This window comes from Aethalodelphis obliquidens, unplaced genomic scaffold, assembly GCF_003676395.1.
Source record: "Aethalodelphis obliquidens isolate GAN/ISIS:26980383/991018 unplaced genomic scaffold, ASM367639v1 scaffold1, whole genome shotgun sequence".
Classification (NCBI taxonomy): Eukaryota; Metazoa; Chordata; class Mammalia; order Artiodactyla; family Delphinidae; genus Aethalodelphis; species Aethalodelphis obliquidens.
Genome location: NW_020837945.1, coordinates 80,818,499 through 80,831,554, shown reverse-complemented (window position 1 = coordinate 80,831,554; position 13,056 = coordinate 80,818,499). Strand labels below are relative to the sequence as shown.

Below are 13,056 nucleotides of genomic sequence, written 5' to 3'. Positions count from 1 at the left end.
CAACATTAATTTTGCATCTATCAACATTTATTGATGCATATATTTCTATAACAGTGTATCTTCACTGTGAATTGGACTATTCAGTTATATAAAACCACCCTAATTGTCTTAAAGAATTTGTCCTTGCTAGAGAGGGTGTGGAGAAAAGGGAACCCTCCTACACTGTTGGTGGGAATGTAAGTTGGCACAGCCACTGTGGAAAACAGTATGGAGGTTCCTCAGAAAAATAAAAATAGAATTACCATATGAGCCAGCAATCCCACTCCTGGGCATATATCCAGACAAAACTATAATTCAAAAAGATACACGCACCCCTACGTTTATAGCAGCACTATTCACAATAGCCAAGACATGGAAACAACCTAAATGTCCATCAACAGATGAATGGATAAAGAAGTTGTGGTACATATATACAATGGAATACTGCACAGCCATAAAAAATAATGAAATAATGCCATTTGCAGCAACATGGATGCAACTAGAGATTATCATACTAAGTGAAGTAAGTCAGAAAAAGAAAGACGAATACCATACGATATCACTTATATGTGGAATCAAAAATATGAACCTATCCATGAAACAGAAACAGAATCACAGACATAGAGAATAGACTGGTGGTTGCCAAGGGGGAAGGGGGATGGGAGAGGGAAGGATTGGGAGTTTGGGGTTAGTAGATACAAACTGGTATATACAGAATGGATAAACAACAAGGTCCTACTGTATAACACAGGGAACTATATTCAATATCCTGTGATAAACCATAATGGAAAAGAATATGAAAAAGAATGTATACATATGTACAACTAAGTTACTTTGCTGTAAGGCAATAATTAACACAACACTGTCATTCAACTGTACTTCAATTAAAAATAAATAAATATCCTGAAAAACATAAAGTATTTGTCTTGAGTTGCATTTAGTCTTACATTAATATCATGACTTTTGCTTTAGTGTTTGTTGCATCTGCTTGCTATACCTTTTCTCAGCATTTTCTTTTTTTTTTTTAACATCTTTATTGGAGTATAATGGCTTTACAATGTTGTGTTAGTTTCTGCTGTATAAGAAAGTGAATCAGCTATATGTATACATACATCCCCATATCCTCTCCCTCTTGCGTCTCCCTCCCATCCTCCTTATCCCACCCCTCTAGGTGGCCACAAAGCACAGAACTGATCTCCCTGTGCGATGCAGCTGCTTCTCACTAGCTATTTTACATTTGGTAGTCAGCATTTTCTTTTAATCTTTGTACACTGTTCTGTTTTAGGGATGACTATGGTAAACAATATATGGTTGAATTTTAGTTTTGGACCCAATATGAAGACCTCTTAAAAATTATGTTAGTTGTTATCAATGAAGTATTTGATCTCATCATTTTCATGCTCCTTTTAATTCTTTTTAATGTTTCCTTGCCATCTCCTTTATTTTTCGTCCTTTGTCATATGAAGTATGTTTTCTTAGACCCCTCCCTTGGTTTGGAAGATAGAATAGTGGGGAAAAGAATTCTATAACTTTCTTTTTTTTTCTTTTTTTTTGGCCGTCTCACGCAGCGCAGCATGTGGGATCTTAGTTCCCCGACCGGGAATTGAACCCACGCCCTTTGCAGTGGAAGCGTGGAGCCTTAGTCACTGGACTGCCAGGGAAGTCCTGATAACTATTATTTTCTAAATTTTAAATGTCAAGAATAAAATGAATCTCTCACAGTTGAACCAAGGAATTCAGAACCTTTTATTTACATTATCCCATCCTGTCCTATATTCTCCAGAGAAACACCAGCTTTTTCAGGATTTTAAAAATGTTATCTGGGGTTTTAAATCTAAATTTGTTGTTTCAAAATTTTGTGTAGCAATACATATCTTCTCTTTGAATATATTTTACTTTTGCATACAATTTAAAAACTGGATTTACAATAATTATTTAGACATCTCTTTTTAAATTGGCTTCAGTACTGATTGCCTATTGTTTATAACATTACTTCCTCTGCATATTTGATTTGATTTTCTATAGATTAAACTCTGCTCATTAGTTCCACCTAATAGACTTTAATTCTGTAGCTGGGTTTTAGTTTCCTTGCCATCCTTCCATACCTCATTCATGTCTTTGCATACCATACTTCATTATCTCCTCAGCTTTTTCTTATTCTCTTCTGATTTGTAAAGGCCATGGCTTCTTGCCCTCTTAAGATGATTCCAGTCTCCTAAAATGTTCTTTTAGGTCCAGCTGGAGGAGCTCATTCATTTTAATTCTGTATGCTATTCTCTTGTCTTGCACTTTCCTTAGTTCCTCTCTGTTAAAACATTTATTCTTTCTTAAAGAAGGAAGCATTCTACAGACTTGATGCTTGTCAAATAACAGGTCTTGGGTCTTGTTCTCCCTGAATGTTGAATTAATAGTGGCAGGTGGATGTGCACAGATCCCAGGCAACATCAAGTTCCCAGAATATATTATCCTAGAGTAACTCTAGTTTTATTTTCCTCTTATTGATAGAACAAGTTCTACTTTTTGGAATGTATCACAATTTTCTTTACAATGTCACCAAAATTTCCCAATATTGCATAAACATTTAAATAGATATATGTTCATTCTTGAATGTGAAGGAGTATATGTCTATTACATCAAGTTTCTTATATCCTTAAAATTCTTTACATATTCATTTGTTTTTGTCACTCAGCATGTTGAAGATGGATAGAAATATGTTGTCTCCCTCTGTGATTGTGTTTTTGACCAGTTTATTTTATATATTTTGATATTTTTATGTTATTCAGGATAAAAATATTCACAGATGGTATGTCTTCTAATGGATTATATCTTTTAGCCACATTTAATGCATTGCTCAATGTTTCCTTCATTAAATTCTACTGTGTCTAATACTGCTCTCCCTTCTTTCTTTGGTTTACATTTTCCTGGTACATCTATACTCTTTTTCTTCCTCCTTTCTGTCCCATTTTGTTTAAAAGAGCATATATTTAGAATCAGTTTTTGCCCAATCCATGTTTCTTCATCTTTTAATAAAAATGATTAAACCATTCGTACTTAATGTAATAATATGTTTGACCTCACTTCTATCATCTTATTTTATACTTTTTTTTAATGTTTCCTTGCTATATGCTGTAATAATTTTTAACCTTGGTGCTAATGTGCCAAATCTTCCTCCTAATTTTGAAGTTAAACACGGCACTTCTAGTTTATATTCATCTACTCTCTTAAAATTTTTTTTTAACTTATATTTTTCCATCTATGTCAACAATGAAACAATATTCATGTTGCCCATGATACTAAATGAGGAAGTTAGCCCTCTAAGGGTTTTTGGTTGTTTTTTTTTTTTCTGGAGTAATCTGAGTTTTTAGACCCAGATATTATTATTAAATTTCTTATGTATTTTTTTTTATTAAGAATGATTTTTGAGAGTTGCATTGTTTCGTAACCACATTAACAACATTTAAACATTAAGTCAGTGTTTGACTGGTTTCATTTTTCACCTCATACCTTCTATATCTCATCTTCTCCATTCTCAAACTTTAATGTTCATTAATTTTCTTGTTGATCAGAGTATTTGGAGTAAATACTTTTTTTCGGTTAAGGATTTTAGTGGTCTACTGTCTGGGTACTTTTTTTTTGTCTGAAATTATCTTTTCTTTTTCTTCACAAATTACTGAATACAGAATTCTGGGTCGTAATTTTATTACCACAAAATCTGACAGCCATACATCAACTTTCTTCTGACATTTAGTGTTACAGAATGTCTGGTACATGCTTTTTTTTTTTAATATAATATTTTTTTCTGATAGTATAACAACAGATTTTTTTAATTCATATAAACAATTAACTTTCATCAGAATATAGCTTTAATTTTCTCTGGTAAACAATGAACTATTTTGAAATGAAATCAGGAAAATATTTTTCTATATTTTTTATTATAACTTATCTTCCATTTCCCTTTCTCCTAAAAAATTCTGCATTTTTATATTTAATGTGTTGAATTCTAGCCTCCATTTTTTCACTCATTATGTCATTTCTTTATGTATTTTCTATCAGTACTATGAGAATTTACATTCATTGTTGGTTTTCTGCATTGTTCTAATGTTCATGCTCCCATTGTATGATTTGAATTCTGCAAAATATTTTTCATTTTAAAAGAGGTCAATTTCCCTAATCTCACATTGCTCCCTTTTGATAGTTCCTGCTATATCCTCTTAAATCTCTGTATATACAGCTTGGAGATTTTGTCTAAAGGTTTCTCTCTTTTATTTTAGTGCCTATTTTATAGGGAGACATTAGTTTTGCATTCTTATATATCTCCTTTCTTTTGAACTACTAAATACTGTTTTCATAAACTTCCACCATGTGTTGATTGAAAGTGAGTCCCACAGCCCATCACCATGTGTGCTGGCCAAGACCTGTCCGAGGCGGCAGTTACATGATTGAGATTTGTTTTCCATCACCTACCTGTCTAGCACTCCTACAGTCCCTGCCACTTAAAATATATATATATATTTACTTTTATAAATGGTGGTAAAACATACATAACATAAAATTAACCATTTTAACCATTTTTAAGTTTACAGTTCAGCGGCATTAAGTATATTCACATTGTTGTGCTACCATCACCACCATCCATCCACAGAACGTTTTTCATGTTGCAAAACTGAAACTCTGTACGACGAAATGATAACACCCCATTCTTCCCTTCCCACCCCCAGCCCCTAGCAACTAACATTCTACTTTCTGTCTTTATGAATGTGACTGTTCTAAATACCTCATATGAATGGAATCACGGTATTTGTCCTTTTGTGCCTGGCTGATTTCACTTAGCGTAACGTCTTCAAGGTTCATCCATGTTATAGCATGTGTCAGAACTTCCTTCTGTTTTAAGCCTGAATAATATTTCGTTTTATGCATATGTCACATTTTGTTTATCTGTCTATTCATCAATGGACACCCGGGTTACTTCCACCTTTTGTCTATTGTGAATGATGCTGCTGTGATCGTGGGTACGCAAGTATGTTTTCATATACTTGCTTTCAATTCTTTGGAGTATATAACCAGAAGTGGAATTGCTGGATCATATGGTATTCTATTTTTAATTTTTTGAGGAACTGAGATTCTGTTTTCCATAGTGGTTGCACCATTTTACAATCACACCAACAATACACAAGGGTTTCAATTTCTCTATAGCCTCAGTAACATTTGTTATTTTCTGTTTTTTGTGGGGTTTTTTGATAATAGATATGCTAATGGATATGAAGTGTTATCTCATTATGACTTTGATTTGCCTTTTCTTAATGATCAGTGATACTGATTATCTTTTCATGTGCTTACCGGCCATTTGAACATCTTCTTTGGAGAAATGTTTTTTAAATCCTTTGCCCATTTTTGAATTGGATTGTTTGTTTTATTGTTGTTGAGTTTGGGGAATTCTCTATATATTCTGACTATCAATCCCCTTTCAGATATGTGATTTGCAAATATCTTCTCCCACTCTTTGCAGTCCCTGCCACCTTAACTTAGAAATGCCCAGTGAAATTCTGGGCTCCTACCCCACACTTCAAAATCAGAATCTCTGAGGGGAAAGTCTCCAGGTAATTGGAATGTAAATAAAAATTCATTCAAGAACTGCTGGGTTGAGTGCTGCCTTGTGAGCACTTAGAAGAGAAAGCAAGGATACTTTGGAACTAACCAAGTTTCACTCAGAAGTCATAGCAGGTGATTCCTAAGTCTTTTTGACAAGTCTATTAGTTATGTAACTCAGAGAATGTGGTAGACAGAGGTTTTAAGCACAGGATATTTGACAAAGTTTCCCATGAGCCTTGCAGGCACGAGGGAGAAATACATGTTGAATGCAAAGACAGGGACAGTACGCCCAAGACCACGGATGGAGTGCAGTGTCCAGTGTAGGTTCTGACATGTTAAAGTGATTTTTAGAGAAATTGTAACGGAGTCATAGGAGATTTTCCAGAGGAGGTTAAGAATTAAAAACCCTGTAATTTGATAAATCACTGAGGGAACTTCTTGTTCAGCAATGGTTCTTAACTCTGCTGAACACTGGTGTCACTTGGGGCCCTTTAAAAAAAAATATTCAGGCCCAGGCCCTAACCCCAGAACAATTAAATTAGCATCTCCTGGATTGGGACCCACAACTGGTATTTTTGCAAAGCTCCCCAGATGATTTTAATGTTTAACCAGCATTGAGAACCACTGGTCTAGAGAAAAGGCCCATGTTGACAAATCTGTGAGGCTCTAATATGGAAGAGGAATACAAGAGTTTCTGTAAAAACCCCCATGCTTGACCACTCACCTGGCAGAAGTGGGCACTGGTCTAGCTGGGTCAGCAGATGGCTATTGGCACAGCTTGCCTGTCAAGCCCAGACTCTAAATGCTGTGAAAAGTCTCCTCCCTTTGTTAAAAAGGCATGAATCTCCTTGATACGGATCTTCCACATACTGGCAGTACATGTATCAAGATAAATGAAAATTGACTCTCCTATGATCTTGTTGGCTCTTGTGGTTTCACCTACCACTTAGACTTATGCCTCCCCAGTGTTGGGTCTCCAGCCACATAGCTCATCTATCAACTACCTCTCCATCTGCATCTCTCACCAACATTGCAAATTTAGCAGGCCCCAAACTGAACTCATCAATAACCTCACTCCTGCTCCTTGATCCTCTTGGTGGATGGAACCACTATCCTCCCAGATGCACAAGGTAGAAGCCTGGGAATTGCTAGGTTCCTCTGCCCTCCTCACTACCTTCATATTCACCTAATTACCAGTTCTTTCCTGATTCTGTCCCTTCCTCCATCCGTACTAGCTTGTCCAGCCCTCATAGTTCCTAACTTCCAAAAAAAGCCTCCCAATGGGCAGCCCTGCTTCCTGTCTTCTACCCTCCTGACACTGCAGCTAGAGGGGCTGCTCTAATGTTAAAATCTGATCATGTCAGTTCCCACCTAACATTTCTTGGTGGCCCCTCACTGTCTATGAGAAACGATCCACACTCTTTAACCTGGGAGACAAGACTCTCCTGTCCACATCTCTAGACTCATCTCCCATCATTTGTCAATGCACAGTTTTTGCTCCAGCAACACTGGAGACAAGAGCTGCCTCTGAGCCTTGCTTTACACTGTTCCCTCTAACTAGAATGTATTACCTATACTCATATCTTCACTTAACCTTTAGCCAGCCTTTGGATTTCAGCTGAAGCCCATCTACTCCAGAGAGTATTACCTGACTTTCTTGGTCCAATACCTTCCCAGGCTGGGGAGGTGACCCTCCTCTGACTCTCACCTAAAGGTAATGCTGCATGATTATCTGTTTCTGTCTCTGTTCTACCCAGTTCCACCCATTTCCCAGTTGGAAAATAAGCTTGCTTCTCCTTTCTCCTTTTAAATCATGATACCAGGAAAGAATCTTTAATTTTCACTGAGACATCAATGAAAACCATCAATGATGAAGAGGTTAATTCCAAGAGAATAAAAGAACATTGCTGCAGGAAACAAAGCATTAGGCTTCTTCAGAATCAGAGATGGAAAGAAGGAGTATGCCCTGGACAAAGCACTGGGGAAGAACGGTGAGACCTTGGTCTGTCCTGGAGGTGTGAGCCCATGCAGGGCCCTTCCCCTTTAGATGCAGGATTCCTCATTTTGAATAGGAAGGCCTCGGACCCATTGCTTCCTTGGCTCCTTCTCTGATCTCATTTTTCCGTGACGCTGGAGACTCTTAGATCTGCCTCAAATTAATACAATCTTTTGGCCTTACTGAGTATATTCCAGGGTGCCAAGACATCATGAATTGAGATCACTGAACCACTCTCCTTAATCTGTTCAGAATCATAGAATAAGAAAGTCACTACTACCATCACCATTATTACCACCACCACCACCACCACCATCATCATTATCATGAACCACCATCACCACCCACCACCACTACTGTCACCACTACCACCTCCATCATCATCATCATCACGATCATCACTATCACCATCACTCTCATGGCAAAGACAATTTTACTTTTTTAAAATGGGAAAAATAACTTATGAAAATGTCTTAACTTGAGGTGTTGATGTTAATCCCAGGAAACACTGCAGAACAGGATGCGGAATGAGCTTTTAGGAGTGAAGTTGTGATCCTGAGAAATCAAAGTGGGTTAACTGCTAGTAGTTTATGTCAAAGTAACAAAATTGCTTCTTTGACAACATTATTAGGCAGGGAGATCAGGGAAATACCAGGGATAAAGAGTATCTGGACTTTATCAAAACGTTTGATATGATTCCTCTGATAATCTTTTGAAAAAGATGAAGAATTATGGATTTAGTGATAGTACAAGAAGTTAAATAAATTTTCTTAAAAAGTGCTATTTACTTATTGAATTAACATTGTCTTTCAGGAGCATATAGTGGAATGTCTCAGAATGCTGTAATATTCATCATTTTTTATTGATGACTTAGTTGAAGAGGTCATCAGGTTTGGGGACAACAGGAAGCCAGCTGGAAGGGACAGTATATATGCTGGATAGCAGAATCAAAGCCAGAAATATCTGGGCAAGCTGGCAAGACAGACTGAATTAAACAAGATAAAACTGGGAATAAATGCAAGGGCTCTGTATTTGAGTCCCAGGTAGCATCTGTACAAGCATGGAAGGGGAAGGGAGTGGCGGGCAGGGGATACAGTTCAAGAGTAAGTTTAAAAGACAGCTGGGTTTTTTCAGCCGATACTAAACTCAACAGATGTTACTTGTATAGACTGCTAGTTCAACCTGACAGGGTTTTAAGAGAAACATGAGATGTAGAAAAAAGGAAGTGATAAACTCACTGTACTTGGTGCTGATTAAGCATCCCTTGAAATGTTGTGTTTTATTCATTAAGAATAAAGAAATTAGGGGAAAATGGGGCAACAGTGATAATGATAGGACAACACTGGAGCCAGTGGCCTATGGGGCAGGATGGTGCAGTGGGAAGGGCACTTGCCAGGGAGTCAGGAGCCAGGTTATGCCCATAGTTGGTGGTGAGATCCTAACCAAGCCAGTACTTCTCTCCCGGGCTGACGATCCGCCTCCCTGTGGAGAAGCACAGGGGGTGGTGGTTGGCTGGCCCGCTCTCCTAGGTTTTGGCCCTCTGGTCAGACCACACTATGGGTGGGTTCCTTTCTCCTGACGTCACACCCATCCAAGGACAAAACCTCTTGAGCCCCCAAGCAAAATTTTACACTCTTGAAATGCTATTAACATTGCAAATAATACCAATATTTCCCTTGGGAAGCCTTCAAGAGAACCCCTTCTCTGACTTCCTGGGAAGCCAAGATGATGACAATTCACATTATCACACGTGATATTTACTGAGGTGGCAAAGCAAAAGCCCTGGGAAAATAGGCTTTGAAATCATAAGGGCCTGAGTTAAAACTCAGCCTCTCTACTACTAGCTTTACAACCACTTACTTAAACTTCCTGAGACTCTGTTTCCTTGTCTGTGAAATAAGGTTACCACCAGGCTTGTAATGATTTGAGTCTGAAGTAAGACAATGCATGCACAAAATACAGCACAGTGAGGGGCACAAAGTAGGTGCCCAATAAATGGTATAGCTAATGTTACCCTACATTTACTACCACCGTCCCTCCTCCTCCCCTTCGTCCTCCTCTGGCCAGGCAATGTGTTGGCTGCAGGGGATACTGTGGAAGACAAAATTCACACCTCTGCCTGCACCAAGCTTACAATCTAACCAGCACTGTCCAGTAGAACTTTCTGCAATGATAGAAATGTTCTATACGTGCATTCTCCAATATGGCAGCCGGAAGCCATACGTGGCATTTAAGTGCTAGCAATGTGACTAGTGTGACTGAGAAACTGAAATCTTAATTTTATTTAATTTTAATGAATTAAGTGAAAATGCTAACAGTCACATGTGGAGATACATTGCACAACTCTAGACAGCTTTCAGGTGCATTTCTGAGACCAACCGATCTGAGCAGAACAAAGGTTCATCCAAAGAGAAACGCACATAGAGCACCCAGTCCATTACCTGGAAAACTCTCTACCACAGAATTTCCCCTTTCGCATTGCCTAATTCAGTTTCTCTTCTGCGGCCACATTTTTTTCACCTGAGGACATTTTTTTGGATGGTACATATCACTTTATTTTTTACTGCATGATCCACAGTCACTAGCCTTGAGCGGCTGGGGTGGGGAAGGGAAGTGAGGCAGGTGAACTCTGTTACATATGAAAAGGTATCAACTCCCTCTGTGGTTTGGTGGTGGAATTCTAATACCTGGTGTAAACAAACACTTCTTCGAAAATGGCCAGTATGTGAAGAAGCTGTTACCGATCGGCTGGGCTGCCTGAATTTGGCTCTGATAGCGATGTACCTTCCTAGGAGGGAGGGCTGTTCTAATTATTTGGGTGGAGAAGTGGGATGTTATGCCATTTACATATTTTACACACTAATCTGATTTGTGTGCAATTGTGGTTGGTTTGATTCTTTGCACACTTTTCAACGTCCCACATTTTCTACCTTCAACATGAATTACCTTTACACTGAAAAGGTATATCATAGTGTTGCAATACAATAAGATATTGTTTTTAAGAAAAGAGTTTTACCACAACAAAAACGGTAGGGGCAGCCTCCCCTCTAGGGATCAGCAGTAGAGGGAAGAGCTGCTGCTTTATGGGTACTTTCCTGAGCAGAGCCTCTCGAGCACAGCTGGGACCTCTGGGAGTGCAAGGTTGGCGGGATCCTCCCCTACCTGCTGCAGGTGCTCTGCGAGATTTGAGGGGGAGCTGGAACAGATGTCCTCAGTAGTTTCTCCTACCTCTGAAAGTCTAGGTTCCGAGACGCTCTGATTGTTTATCATTTTCTCCCCATGTCTGGGTTGATCTGAACCAAACACTGACATGAGATTGTAAGGTGGCAAAGACTCATCCACTTGCTCCCTACTCCCACACCCCTCCCAGAAAAATGCTTGTAATAACGCCTACAGTGCTATTCACAAACGTTAAGGGTGATCCGTAAAGAAAAGACTTGGATGGGAGGTACAGCAGGGAAGTTAGCTTAGTGGCAGACGCTGTATTTCATGAGTATCATTTACCTTCGGAAAGGAGGCAAGTACAGCCCTTTTTAAGAAGACTAAGTCCCTTCCCACGTTAGGACACAGCCCTGGAATGAGAGGGGCATAAAGCACAAAGGTAAATTGTATGTGTGTGTGTGTGTGTGTGTGTGTGTGTGTGTGTGTGTGTGTGTGTGTGTGTGTCCAAATAGTGATGACACTTGCCCCCTATGATCTAATACCCTTCGCTGACAACGAGGGATGCCCTGTGCTCCAGTAAGCGACTCTGAGAGATGTTTTTTAAACAAAAAATCCCAGGCACCGAAATAGCGACGTCGTCTCCCCCTTTCGAACCCGAGGGGCAGTTCCCAGCCCTGTGTCCTGACAGCTGCCCCTCATCAGCGACTCCCCCTGGTCCACACCTCCCAAACCAAGGTGCGTTCCCCCAAGTCCCGAAATGAAAGAAGAACAAACGGCCCTCCCAGGCCCTCTTCCGGACAGCGAGGTCATCGTATGCTAATGAAGCCGGAGGAGACAGCCGCCCAGCGCCCGCCTGCGAGCGTGCCCGCGGGTTCGCAGCTCTACTGCGCGCCACTGCGGCGCAGCCACAAATCACCGCGCGCTGCTGCAGACCCTCCTGCCTCACCGCGGGGAAAGAGGGAGGATGCGGGAAGGTCTGAGTCCCGCACCTGGATCGCTCACACCTGGGAGCTGCCTCCTGGCTCCGGTCTCGTGCTTCCCGCTGCAGTGATGGCACGGATGGGGACAACGCATCAGAATCACCTGTAGGGCTTTTTCGAACTCCACAGCCCCCTCCCCAAATTCCAGCCTACTCGTCTAGAGGAAGAAAATCACTGAATGTGCAGGATGAGTGCACTGGTGGAGTTTTCGAAAGCCCCACAGGTGATACTAGATGCACGCACACACAGGAACACACATCTTGTGAGTCCGAGACTAAACAGGTCAACCCGACGTTCTCTCCCTGACCCTCCTCTCCTTCCGTAGCTACTATTTGTCAAGGTCTCCGCGTTCGCTTCAGCTTCCCTTTACGACCCCTAGCTCGGGGGCTTTGTGGAGTCCCCCAAAGTCCTGGAACCCCGCGGGACGGTCAGACGCTTTGGCGGCCAGACGTTAGAAAAAGTGTCCCCGCTCTTTGCCGCCCTTGTGCACCCTGGAGCGCGAACTGAATACTAGAAGGGGCGAAATCTGACCAGTTGCTTCAGCAAACTGCGTGGAGCCAGGACGCCTCCCGCCCGCACACCTTTAAGGTTCGGAAGGTCCTCCCAGTCGAAGAGGAAGCCGGTGCGCCACCCCGGGCGACTCCCCGTGCCCTCACCCTGCCAGCGGGGCATCTCCTCCGGCAGGGGCTGTGTGGCAGGTGGCATCGTCGGGGGCGGGGGGGCGCGCCGAGGCCTTGTCTGCAGCTCCGTCCCCTGGCCACGGGACCGGCTCCCGCTTTGCTCCCCTTTTCCAAGTTGCTGCAACCCGCGCCCCCAGCCCGAGCCCCCCTCCACCGCGCCGGCCACGGTCTTACCTCAGCATGCCAACACTTTGTTGCGCGGTTCTCCGGAGCGCTCCTTCCTTGGGGCTTATTCCCTTACTTGGGAGGAAAGATGAACCGAGAGACTGAAAGAGGACCGAGGCTGGCGTCTGGGCGTCTTGCGGCCCGCGCAGCCCTCCCGGGGAGGGGGTTGGAGCTCGGGCGGCCCGGAGGGGGTTAGGCAGCGCCGGGGTCTCTGCCCGCTCCGGTACCCGAGGCTCCTGAGCGGTGCGTCTCGGCTGTCCGCTACTACGGCACTGCGGCGCCCTGCCCCTCGCAGCGGGCAAGTCAGGATGCCACGCTCAGAGCTGAGCCCTGCTTGCGGGCGCAGAGCCCGCCCCCCGCCACACAACCGCGTGCGCGCGCACACGCGCCACACCCCCGCGCGCGCGCGCACACACACGCGTGAATGCGGGTGGGCTCCGTGAGAGCCCGCGCCCCTTTGGTAGTTCGGGCACTTGTCATGGGTAGGGCTTCGGTTTGGGAGGAA

General features: G+C 42.1%; 1 protein-coding gene across 5 annotated transcripts in view; it reads right to left on the bottom strand.

Moving 5' to 3' along the window:
• Positions 1 to 12,854, bottom strand: part of DGKG (diacylglycerol kinase gamma) — a 207,551-nt gene extending 194,697 nt beyond the window's left edge. For all 5 annotated transcript variants that reach the window (XR_003433362.1, XM_027109494.1, XM_027109508.1 and 2 more), the window contains exon 1: positions 12,561 to 12,854. The gene's annotated coding sequence lies outside the window, so the exon portion shown is untranslated. The remainder of the gene's footprint in view (positions 1 to 12,560) is intronic.
• Positions 12,855 to 13,056: the final 202 nt, after the last annotated feature.